The 9,914-nt window shown below is 38.9% G+C and overlaps 1 long non-coding RNA gene across 1 annotated transcript in view; it reads left to right on the top strand.

The window, feature by feature from the left end:
• Positions 1-6,404: 6,404 nt before the first annotated feature.
• Positions 6,405-9,914, top strand: part of LOC108251542 — a 4,790-nt gene continuing 1,280 nt past the window's right edge. Inside the window, exons 1-2 of the long non-coding RNA XR_005232741.1 lie at positions 6,405-6,495; positions 9,495-9,539. This is a non-coding gene — a long non-coding RNA (uncharacterized LOC108251542). The remainder of the gene's footprint in view (positions 6,496-9,494; positions 9,540-9,914) is intronic.

Raw genomic sequence — 9,914 nt, 5'->3', positions numbered from 1 at the left:
ACTTTTTCATATTTTCTCAGTAAATATACATTTTGACAAATTGAACTTGTTTTGGAACCTTTTTTTATGATGTGCAATAGAAAAATAAGCAATTTATTATGTTTATGCATCTTGTACTGTATAACATTCATGTTAACAGTGACTTTAGTTACAGAACTGGATTCTTCTCACCTTTCATTAGCGCCTTCCATGAAGCCTGTATGTTGAAGCATACAGGAGTTATAGCTTTCTGAAGTTGGCATATCCATTTGGCAAAGTTTGGCACATTTTGGATATGGCCTGGACTTTACCTCACAAAAATATTTACAGAATAGTGATTTTTTTTGTGCTATCCTTCTGAAATTTGAACTCAAAACAGATAAGGCTTGATTCTACAGCCTCATTTGGTTTCCCTATCCACAACGTCCTTTCTCTATGTGCAGTAATATGATTAAAAAAAAGAGAAAAATCTAGAAAAGAAAAAAAGTGCTTGATTTCTTCGTGTTCCAACTTCAATAGCTACAATTTGGTTAAAGTTACAATAATTTTGAAAGCTTTGGTAAAAAAAAAATTAAAGTGTTAACTTGATATGCAGCCCTATCGTTGGTTTGTAACCCCAAAAGGTTCAAAAATATCATCTAATTTAGTTTGGGTATGTCTTGTCAAGGCTTCTCTGCCATCAGCTTATCTGTTGTTTTTAAACTGTTACTTGTGTTTTTCCTAACATTGTCATTTGGCTTAGTTGTGGTTTCAAGAATATTTTTATCCTTGTTCTCTTTAAGGTTTGTTTTGTCACCTATAAAAGCCTGTAGGTGTTTCTCTCCCTCTTTTAGAAATAACTGCAGAAAGCCAAGGTCTACCGAATATTTTCTTTCTGCTGTTCCCCGTTTTTCTGTCCTGTCTTATAGAAGGACACCAGTCTTCACATTGTCTCAATTATTCCTCGATTGAGCATCCCTTCTGTTGGTCAGGGTTGTTCAATGTCAGCAATGTCACAAGATCTTTATCTTTAACAAGACGATTAATTTTCTACACTATTTCCACTGGGGTTATCCCCAGGGAAGTTTTAACATCCTTTTTTGGCATTCTGTAAAAATCTCTTAGGGTGTATTCACACCAGGAAAGTCCTTTGGTCCGCTTGTTTGGTCCGGACCAAAAGTGGACTTTATTTTTTTCGTTTGGTGCGGTTTGCATTCACATTGTGCTTTTTTGTAAGCGGACTATAATTTACAAACAAAGCCACGTGGGTGACGATCATTGCTCCCATTGGACAGAAAGACAGGGGCAGCAGTTGGAGCACAGAGCACAGACCCAGAAATAAAGATGGAAGTCCTGCGTGATGTATTTGTTATGTGCACGTTCGTTCTGTTGGTAAAAATATAGTACCATTTTGAAATTCAAGAGCAGCTCATTCAACGTCGGTTTAATGACGTTTTACTTCAAATTTTGGAACGGCGCTGGCAAATGTGTGTCGCAACTCGAAGAAGCAAATAATGCTATTTGTCCCATGATGCTTAGCAACAGTGGCCTGTGAAGTCCAAAAAGGTGCATGCTTTACGTAGTTAGTTCGGTTCAAGTCCGGTCTGTATTCACACCAGAAGCGAACCGCACCAGAGTTCGTTTGGAAGCGGACCGAGACCACCTCAAAAAGCGGGTCTCGGTCCGGTTGTTTGATCCGCACCGGAGTTCGCATGACTGTATTCACACCTGCACAAAAAGTCCGGACCAATGCTGGAAACGAACTCTGCTTTGATTAAAGTGGACCAAATGTGTCAGGTCTGAATACGACCTTAAAGTTCTCTTTCAGCCTTAGGGTACAACAAAATAGAATGATGTTCAATCAGATACTCAAACAGAATTGTTAAAAGTGTATTTCAGAACACTGTGCCACAACAGTGGAGTCCAAAGGAAAAAGAAAATCATAACTGTTTAAACTCAATATTCAAATAATTATATTACTCACAAAAACTTGACTAATATTTGTAATTAATTTAACTATTCTAATGAAATTGCTTATTTAAAAATCAGCTCAAATATCAGCCATACACAAATAATAAAACCAAATAAAAACACTAAGCAGCTGTGAGGTAAATACTTCAAGTCAGTCCAGCTAATAATATTCTCTACTTTGGATGATCAGTCTGTTACTAAATTTCCCACGTATGCATTACAAACTGTTATTTCATGTGTATCTGTAAAACAGCATGAATGCATAAATGCCTTTGCTCAATAAACAACATATAAACCTTCACAGGCATGTGTGTATGTGTGCAAGTGTGTGTGTGCATCAAATAGGAATGTGTGTGTGTTTGTAATTGTGAACTCAAGAGAACATTTTCCCTGAATTAACCAACCAAACTTGTCTGATAGTTCACTATAACCACTAGGTGTGCGTGTGTGTATCAAGTATCAAGTAGTTGTTGTATTTTTTTTCCTCCCAAGCTCAAAACAAAAAAACAAAACAAAACTGGAATTTAAGGTGTGTGTGTGTTTGTAGATAAGTCTATGAATCACGTCACAGAGGCCATTGTCTTTGATAACGTGATGGAATGTTTATTCAACAGCCCAGAGCAGATCCACAGATCCGCAGAGCATCTTATTTACATAAAATCCAGGGGGAATTGAAGATAGCTGGCCAAAGGCCGGCACAAGGGAGCCAGATTCACATGACAATATGTTATGATTCTGGCCTGTCTGCCTGCTGTCTCCTTTTCCTGCTCACCATGCCTGCAATCAAGTTAATCTGTTTCACCTGTCCCCTGCTATTCCACACTCAATCAGCATCATGTCACTCACCTGTTCATTAGCAGTTATATTCAGCTCCCTGGCAGGCAGACAGTGCCAGATTTCTTGAAAGCCATAGTGTGAGTAGATATCCAGCGTTCTTTCTTTGCCTGACCTTGTTCTGACCACGTTTTGTCTCACAGATTTCTCTGCCTCGCCTAGCCCTTTTTGGATACCTCTGTTTTCTGGATTACGACCCTGTTTCTGTCCCTTGACTGCTGCCTCCTGCCTCGCCCTTTGGATCTGTTTGCCTGAGTCTGACTTCACATGTCCGAACCTTTTTCTGTGCCCTGACCTCCGAGTTCTGCCTAGCCCTCTGATCGCCGTCTGTACTGACCTCTTGGTAACGACTCTGCACGTCCTGGACTTTCCCTTTGATGAACTGCCGACACCTGTCGCTAAGTGCACCAGGATTAAGTGGAACCTGTCCCTGGTCCTCTGTTTCCACACAGACTCTGAGAAGGTTAGTGGCTTTTGCTCTGAGCCAAGTAGAGCGGGACTTCTGAAATGGGGTCCATGTAAAAGAGGCATATATTAAAACAAAAAATATTTCTCTCCCCCATCTTTTTCCATTTTCAAACATTTTTATAAAAGCTCCAGGGAGCTGCTAGGGCAGCGCCAAAGAGCTGCATGCGGGTTGCCGACCCCCACACTAACCATTCTCTCTTTTCTCAGTGGTTTCCGGTCCGTGTTCCTGAGCCCCTGCCTTTTTGTCTCCAATAAATATTTGAAGTCACACTGTGTCTGGCTGAGGTTCTGGATCCTCTGCTCTGTTTCTGACACAATAATTGTTTTGGGTCAGTCCGACTCTTGTTTTCCGTTTGCCTTCAAAGTCTTGCTGGTGTTTCTCAATGGCGAATCCAAACAGCCAAATCTCAGGTCTTTTCCGCCAGATCCAAGCGAACAACTTTCTCCAAGATTTATCCCCGAGTCCAGGAATTGCATCTAGCTTGCAATCCTGTGAAACAATCGCATCCAGTCTGCGATTCTGATCATGTAACATCAGTCTGAGTGTTGATCGCAGATCCCATCACACATGCCTGGCAGCCTCACAGTGGCCAGAACAGCTGCCGACGTTTTCTGAATTTCTCGATATGCAAGGTAACTGCCAACTCCAAAAAGCAGAAAGCCTGTTATCAAAAATCCAATTGTGTAAACATCTTCGACGTCCTCAACTGACAGTATCGACAGACACGCAATCCTCCACTCCTGCCAGGAGTTCATTGTGTATCCAGAGAAAAATGTCCCATCTGGACAAGAGGGTTCCCCCAAACCCTGTCTTCTCGTTGAGAAAATTTGATCAATTGCATTGAGAGACCAGCTGACCAAACCCATAATTCACAAATTTTGGAAGATATGCAAAGAGAGGCTCCAAAGGAAAAGACAAGACACAGAGCTGAAGCAGTGCAGAGAGGGGAGGGTACGGGAGACAGAGAAAAAGCGTCCTTTTCCACCGAGAGCAGAAAGCAGAGATTCTGAACCTGTAAGAGAAAACAGCCTGACAGAAATAAACAAGATAACCAAAACAAACCGAAACCATTGAGACACAAACTGAAAAACAGGATCAAAACATCCAAAAACCCAGAAACCTAAAAAGCGTTTATAGGTCATGAGACTGAACAACAACCTGTCTGCGTTTTGGTTCTCAGGAGGAATTACTCTCAGTTCAGAGAGGATGGCCGTCACATATGTTCAGAAGAAGTCCTGTGAGCGCTCAGAGAACCAATCAGGTAAAACCATAACACTCATCAACCTAAACATACAAAACTCTTTGTTAACTTGATGGCAGCTTAGCATGATTGTACTGTATAGTTATTCAGTTTATTACAGCAATTTAACAGGATTTTATGTATTTATTTTACAAATAGAGAACGTTCACAGGAGGCACAACTTGATGCAAAAAGTCCAGCGTGGAAATCGTTTTTATTCTTTAGTTGAAAAACTTAAGCAGGACAGCCATTTTCAAATGAACTGACACATAATGTGTCTGACTATTGTTTCAGCCAATTATTGCACCGAACAGCAGATTTTAAAGCACCTAAACCTGGGTAAAAACAGCGATCAATCCCCCTTGATCCATCCTGTTAAATGTCAGTGATGCTGTCAACGTACAAGTCATATTAGTGGTCCATGCCATCCTGGATGTGGTAAACTTATTTTTGTTTTGTTTTTATTTATTGCCACCAGTCCTGTTTGGAGCTCTAAACCAAGATTAAACAATCATAGGTTCAGATGGAGGATTTTACCACAGAATGTTTACCTTAGTGTCACTGATTTATGAGCCGTCTAATCTTTCAAATATTTCTGCAAACTTTGTGTTTGCCTGGCTAAGTAGCTACTTTATGTTTGCTTGTAAAGTTTTTCAAAGAGATGTTGTAAAGTTTTTTATTTTATTTTTTCACATATACTGTTTGTTTTTTGTCCACAGAAAGAAATATTTAAACTTTTAATTTTGACCAAAATGGTGAGTTTTATTTAAAAAGAAAAATAAGTGAGACAGCGCTATTTACCTCTTCGTTCATTGTTTTAAACTCAAATCCTGCCTTTTTTTTTCTTTGCTCTCACCCACCTTCCTCGACGTGTGGCTCTTTAGATATGGACGAATCACTTCACTAAGTGGAATGAAATGGATAACTACGAAATAGACAAAATAAAAGTTCCAACTGAAACTTTGTGGAAGCCTGATATAATCATTGCAGAAATGTAAGTTTAAAAAGCACACACATGCTTTTTATCCATTATTTCTGCTTGTTTTATAACAATCACTCCTAATGGAGAGCTGAGTGGTGTGGTCACAAGTTCACAAGCCTTTTCAGACTTTTCATGAATTACTCATTGATTAATCCTATATTTCCCAAACATTTTAGCTTCTGACCCACAAACAACAGTAGCAGAGGCTAAATACAAACACTTCTAATACGCCAGTAAAACATGAACACAATGACAAAACAAGCTGCCTCTTGCAGTTTTTATTCGTTCATGATTACTGTTTTGTTATAATAGTTAAGGCAAAATATGTTTTTAGCAATAATTTTTTAATAGATTTTGAATTCTGTAGAGCATCTGAAGACCCTGGATATATTGTTTCATGACAACAAAAAATGGGTTCTAACTCCAACCAGTGCATTAAACCACAGCTAGTCAAGTAGTTGCTTTTTTTTTTAAGTTTTATTGTAATTAACCAATTAGGACTCAGAACTGAAAGCTGAAGAGATTTTATTTATTTTATTTCCCTCTTCACCCCACAGAGTACACAATACTGCAGAAGCTGCACCGATCCGCCTGTCAATTTCACGCTCCATTCTTTCCTCACTCGTGGACAAGACCCCGAGATACTGAAACTCATCCACTTGAGGCACTTCACTCTATACCTGGAGAGAGCAGTCAGACATTTTCTGACTGAAGACTGTGGCCTCTTATTTCTTTCAGTAAGTGTAAAAATAATTTGATCCATTAATTCATCTATAATGGATTCAGACAATTTAGGGGGTGAGCAGCAATGAGTGAAAGCAAAGTTAATCCCACCACAAGTTCCTAAGTGCTTCTGGTGTTTTCATTTCCTCACATTTTCTGTTATTGAGGCAATCAGAAACATTTGCCCTGCCCTTTTTTATTCCTAGATGGTTAATATTTGTCCACCAAGAAAACTCTTCAGTCAGATCAGAGACAACAGAGATGCTCGCTGACGTCTCACAGCCATGATCCTCACGGGCCTCTTCTTTCTGCTTTTAGGTAAGTTCTAATATTTCTTTAACACTTTTACTAAACATTAGTTTTATTGTCTTTATTTTTATTTAATTTTTTTCCCTGTAGAAAGTGTAATTTGCAGTTGGTAGTAGCTGAGAGACATTGCAAACAAATACTCTGAGCGCTAACACATTGAACGAGATGTGATATTACATGAGGTAAGGTTATGTTCAAGGTTTCGCCACATTGGTTTTAAGTCTAATTTTTACAACATATGGATGATTTTCATCTAAAACTCTGGCATTAAAGGCAGCAGGCGATATGCATTCCTTCTGAGCATGTTAGACCTTTAATTATTGTTGTTCCCATGGAGCTGGTGATGAGCAGGTGAAGCCCGATGAAGCCCTCTTTTACAGAGGCATTAACCTTAATAAATGAGTTCTCCAAAGAAAGACCATTAATCAATTCAATTTTTAGTTTTTTTTTATAAAAAACTATGTTCACAATATACCAATCCTTTCATTTTTAACATAGCTGAATTTCTATATGAAGTTAATCTTCCAAAATTGAATGAGCAACAGAAACAGGTTCTGGAGCTGCCTTTAGCAGCTAGTGAACTGCATTAAGCAATTAATAGAATGCCTAATGGCTCTCGGATCTGATTGCTTCCCTGCAGACTTTTACAAAGAATTTTGGACTCTGCTGTCCCCACCTTCCAACGTCTGGCCACAGAAATTCAGCAAACTTTGATGCTTTTCCCAAATATGAATTGTGCTAACATAAATCTTATCCACAAGCCAGATAAAGATCCCACACATCTATCCAGCTACCGCCCAATATCACTTATAAACACAGATCTTAAAATCATTTGTAAGACGTTGGCTACAAGGCTTGAAAAAATAACCCCTAATATTATACAGCGTAACCAGATTGAATTTATTAAAAATCGTTATGCTGTAAATAACACAAGAAGACTCATCAATCTAATAGATTATTGCAACATCCAAAATAAATCTGGTTTAATTGTTTCCTTAGATGCAGAGAAGGCTTTTCAAGGTTACCTGGAATTTTTTATTTGCCACCTTAAATAAATTGGGATTTGGACATAACTTTTTGTCATGGATCAGATTATTGTACAGCTCACCCAATGCTTGTGTGAAAACAAATGACTGGATTTTGAAAAGCTTCCGACTTGAAAGAGGCACCAGGCAGGGTTGTCACTCACTGTTTGCCATATTTATTGAACCACTGGTGGCTGCAATTTGTCATTGTAAAACTATTTCTGGAATTCAAACAGCTAATAGAATCCACAAAATTTGTTTATACGCAGATCATGTGTTGCTGTTTCTGGAGAATGCAAACCCCTCTCTTACAGAGACAATAACCTTAATAAATAAATTCTCAACAATTTCAGACTACTCTATTAATTGGAACAAATCAGAGGCCCTACCTATCTCCTCTAATATCCATCTGTCGACATGCAACCCTTTTCTGTTGAAGACAATGCCTGGTTTCAGAACATGCTGCAAGTTCTTCAGCCTTGTTACAAGATTTCTTCACAAACATATTTCACTGATACCACAGTTCCTGCTTTGTATAACAAGACAAAAGCCAAATTAAAGACAGCAGTGTCAGCAGCACCTGCTGTTGCTCTGACCTTAAAGTGCTGGACGTTAAGAACTTCACAGAGCTACCTGACCCTAACCCTCTTTGAAAGTCACACCACTAACAACGTAGCCAGACTTAGAGGTCTGTCAGAAGCTGTGGAAGATTGGAAGTTAGTGCAACGAAATGTGACTATACCTGTGACTACTGACAATGCCAGGACACAGTTAGTGCTGTCAGAGCTGCTGGGCTTTGCACATGTTATTATTGATGCTCAGAAAGGAATGGCAGCGCAGAAGGTTTCTCATCTCCTAGCAAAGATGAGAAAAATTGTCACTTTCTTTCACAGAAGCACAACAGGAAATAATGTGTTGAAGAGAAACCAGCAGTTGCTGCAGCTTAGTGAAAAAAAGCTGATCCAAGATGTTAAAACTGGGTGGAACTCCTCCTATGATATGATGGAAGATACCTTGAACAGCAAGCTGCAGTGTGTGCTGCAATGGCTGGCAATGCTGTGAAGAAGTGTATGAAGAACATTCAGAGTCTATCTCGGGACGACCACACACTGGCTGAAAATGTCATTGTAGTCATGAAAACCCTGAGCACAGTGACAATCATGATGTGTGAAGCATCATTTCCAACTGCATCCATGATCCTGCCACTTAAAATGAAGATCCTGAACTCTATGGCACAGTCTGATGATGACAGCCCAACAGTGAAAGATGTCAAAAAAGTCATTAGGAATGATCTGGAGCAGAGATACACAGATCCTGCCCTCCTGCATCAGAGCCACTGTACAGGATGAAACAACCAAGATCCTGGAGTACATCAGGAAGAAAAGCCCCCATTGATGATCTCCTAGGTGAATGTCTCAGGCAGCAGGAAAGCAATGTGGAGGAGAAAGAGGAACCCTCATAGAAGGACAGGCCCCTGCATGGCATGTACCAACGGCAGATTGAGGAAGTGGCTGATATCAACAAATCCTACCAGTGGCTAGAAAGGGATGGATTTAAGGGCAGCACAAGAGCAAAAGAGGCCGGGGTCTATCATACCAGGCAGGACCCAAGATGGAGGCAGGGTAAAGATGTCCCTGAGACAGCCAAGCACATCACAGCAAGATGGAAGATGCAGGCAAAACATACATGGAACACACACACACACACATATATATATATATATATATATATATATATATATATATATATATATATATATATATATATATATATATTTTTTTTTTTTTTTCTTCTTCTTCCCACACAGTCAATCTTTCTGCTACACATACACTTTTTATTCTCATTTTAAAATTTCTTTAACAACCATAGCACAAACAAAAAGGCCTTTGTGGTGAACACAAATGATTATGATGTAAGATCAGAAAAATTTTCCAATCACAATTAATTAAAGGTTGATTTGTCTTTTGTTTTAAATGTCTGCAGAAGGCTGTTTTCTCTGCAGGGGTGAGGACTACAGAAGACGCTGTGGTAAAAATTTACATCTAAATGTCTTTTTAATTGCTCTCAATCTTTATAACTTTAAATACACATTTCCACAGGTGTGACTAAGACAATAAATCTTAATTTCATAGAAATTAAAATTTCAAGAAATAAACTGATAAAGTGAGATGAAGTCTGGTTAAATATAATTATGAAAGGAGGGAACCATTACTGGAGAGGCAGCATTTGAGGCAAACATGAAAAAGAAATACAGCAGGTTTCACGGTGTACACAATGAAGGGAAAAACAGTCCCTCCAGGATTTCGCGGGCATTTTTTGTGATTGTTGTGGGCTAAAATGCCTGATTTCGCAGTGCATTTTCCTAAAAGTTGCGATGAAAAGTTTTTTTTTTTTTTTTTTTTT

This window comes from Kryptolebias marmoratus, linkage group LG23 (genome assembly GCF_001649575.2).
Source record: "Kryptolebias marmoratus isolate JLee-2015 linkage group LG23, ASM164957v2, whole genome shotgun sequence".
NCBI lineage: Eukaryota > Metazoa > Chordata > Actinopteri > Cyprinodontiformes > Rivulidae > Kryptolebias > Kryptolebias marmoratus.
Note: the sequence above shows the minus strand (reverse complement) of the source record. Positions and strands in the feature narration are given on the sequence as shown.